Source organism: Penaeus monodon, unplaced genomic scaffold, assembly GCF_015228065.2.
Source record: "Penaeus monodon isolate SGIC_2016 unplaced genomic scaffold, NSTDA_Pmon_1 PmonScaffold_9867, whole genome shotgun sequence".
Lineage (NCBI taxonomy): Eukaryota > Metazoa > Arthropoda > Malacostraca > Decapoda > Penaeidae > Penaeus > Penaeus monodon.
Genome location: NW_023665288.1, coordinates 7,864 through 11,020, shown reverse-complemented (window position 1 = coordinate 11,020; position 3,157 = coordinate 7,864). Strand labels below are relative to the sequence as shown.

Here is a 3,157-nt window from a genome sequence, read left to right as displayed (position 1 = left end):
CATCATAAGAAGTGATGCAGAGTGAAGCGTGACAGTTAAAACTATAGATAAAAGACACAATGAAACATTATCGGACATAATAGTGGCACAGAAACAACGCAGCGTTAATAGTGAGATAGGTCGCAGACTAACCACAGTAAGTTGTCAATACATACGTATTATTTATCGAGGATAATGGTACTAAAGCTGATTGTGTTTGATGTCAGGTATTCGAAGAGATTGTTGGTTTCCTTTATCGTTTATTTGTTTGTTATTTTTTTTTATCTTGTACGTCGTCGAGGGCAAATTCGACAAGAGTTTTACGCTCTCAACCATCTTTTCAATTCCTCATGTCTAATCACCACAATGACATTCATCATAATAAAGCATACCGTCGTCATTTTACTCTCTCTCCCGCAGAAACCAAGATGCCCATAGACCTGTACTACATGCCCCTGTCAGCGCCCTGCAGGTCGGTAATAATGCTAACGGGCCAAGGCAGTGGGCGCGAACTCAAACCTGAAGCTGCTTCAACCTGTCGTCGGGAGAGCATATGAAGCCCTGAGTTCGTGGCATCAACCCCACACTGCTCCCCAAACTTGGTCGACGGGAAACCTGAAGCTGTGGAGAGTTGCGTCTGTGAGAACGTCCTGGTGTTTAAATAGGAGTTTTCAACATCGTAGAGACTTTCCTGAGTATTATTTAGGGTATTTATTACTCCGTTCATTAATTTAAGTGAAAACAATAGGCTAACTCCCTTATAATCGATATCACACCCTAAACAGCTTCTCTAACTCTATCACCCTTCTCCTCACCACCCAAGACCAGGACCCACACCTCCCCGCTAAACCTTACCCCTTACCCTATAAAACATACACCGCAATATCATTTACACTACACACCTCCCTGAACAACCAAAATTTACGTTACGGCCCCTCTTTCGGCCGCGCCATCTGCACTACTGATCGCCAATACCCGAGGACGACTCACTCTCCTTACCCGTCCGACCCGAAGACTCGTCCCTTGTCGATCGCCTCCTCACTTCGACTGGGGCACGCTCTACTACCACAGTCGGGGAGTACGTGGTGAGTCGTCCTTCTGATCTTCTTTGATTCTTTCCCAGCGTTTACTCGCTCTTCTTGCAGTTATTATTTCCATGTTGTTGTTGTCGTTGCCTGTTATTATTAGTAGTAGTAAGAGAGCAGAAATTTTTTTGTGATTTGTTCAAAAAACAATGTTTCCATTTATTGCTGTCGTGTCATCATCATTACAATGTTTTTATCATAATCATTTTTTTTTTTATTATCTTGTTATTAATCATGTGAGGAGTAGTAGTGTAGTAGTATAGTAGTAGTATAGTAGTAAGTAGTATTAGTATCATGCTTAATTATTATTTCATTATTTGTTGTTGTTGTTGTCCATTATCATCATCATTATCACTGTTATTATTCATTTCATCATTATTATTTATTGTTTGTTGTTATCATTATTGTCATTGTTAATATTATTACTATTATTATTATTATTATTATTATTATTATCATTATGCTTCTTATAGTATTATTATTATTATTATTATTATTATTATTATTATTATTATTTTATTATTATCGTTATTTTATTTTTAATTATTAGCATTACCATTATTATTTTCATCATCATTGTTTCTTAGTATATGGCTATTATCATTGATATTATTATTATTGTCATAATCATCATGATTATTATTTTCTTCCGATTTCCTTTCATCGTTTATGGGTACTGATAGATTTACTTCCATTATTCCTGGTTCTTATACAAAACCTTATTTAAGTGTTTTTTTTTTTGTGTTTTTTTCGATTTCTAAGGTACACGTCAGCTCTTTAAATTAATTGATAATGATTCGTACAGTGAGGCACGAGATTTTTTAAAGAACACTCCCTTTCACCGTACTGTATTTTCACTATTAAGCGTCACATTCATACAAGTTGCAACCAATATTCATATATAAAAGAAAAAGAGAAATCATCGATAAAACGCATATAAACGCACTGACTGACCGCCTGTCTCTCGCGCCTGCATTACCCCGTGAGGTTCTACGGGCAGGAGAAACTCGAGCCGGCGAAGTTGGAGAAAGCTGCACGACGCCTGGCTTGGCTCGAAGGGTTCCCTGTGCCGGCCACGACTGGGCCGCCGGCAACAGCAACACCGGTCGCTCCGACTTCGTGCTGGTCGCCTCTGTGTCCTCCTTCGAGGTCTGCGGCATCGACTGATGCAATGCACAGGAACGTGACGACGTGTGGCGCGCTGCAAGGCCGGCCTTCGGGCTACGACGAGGCGAACCCCCCGGCGTGAAAGAACTCAGCCCAGATGAACTGAGGCGAAGCTGGCGGGCAAGGTAGGGGCGGCGGCGAGCATGGGGCTCTTCTGCTTGCCAAGGCTCTATTACATGCAAGACTTAATCAGCCCAATGGTAACGAAGAAGGCAGAGCGAGCGGATATTTTAGAATGAAGAATACCACTCCGTATAAAACAGAAAGAAATGTATTATAACAGTTTACATACTGAAATGCAAAGTGAATGAAGATTAGGGAATAGGTGTAGTAAATCCTATATCGTATATTTTCTTGTTAACCTTGGCCAAAAATTGTTCGTTCATAATCTGGCTTGGAAATCTAGCGCTTCTCATCAGCCAAAATAAAGGAGTGACTGATAACGTACTCTTAGTTCCTAACCTTAATTGACCTATGCGACGAGCCAGAAGACCTAACCAATCACTTATCAGATTTTCCATTCAACCGCTTCTCTGAGCAGCAGAATACGATGCGAGCTTGAACTCTCCTGGCAGAATATTTCGAAAAATTGTTTGAGCATTTGATACCCCGTTAAAAGCTTCACGTGTTCATATCTTGCCTATCGAAGTACTCGTTTCGGTTTGAATTGAGCTATCTTAATAACGCGCTTATCCCCCAGAGTGAGAAACTGATTTTTTTTACTCATAGCCTTGAGACAAAGTGTTGTCAAAGGATTGTGCAAAGATTGATGAAAATAGACTTTTTGCAACTACTGTCAACTTTTATGAACTTCATCCAGGCTCATCCATCCCGCTAATTGCTAACATATGAGCGCCGACATATCATTAGCAACATAACATATTCTTGACAAAACCTAAAAGATGTGAGCCATGATTACATAATGC

General features: G+C 40.0%; 1 pseudogene; it reads left to right on the top strand.

The window, feature by feature from the left end:
* The first annotated feature begins 407 nt into the window (after positions 1–407).
* Positions 408–2,313, top strand: LOC119572146 (annotated as a pseudogene).
* Positions 2,314–3,157: the final 844 nt, after the last annotated feature.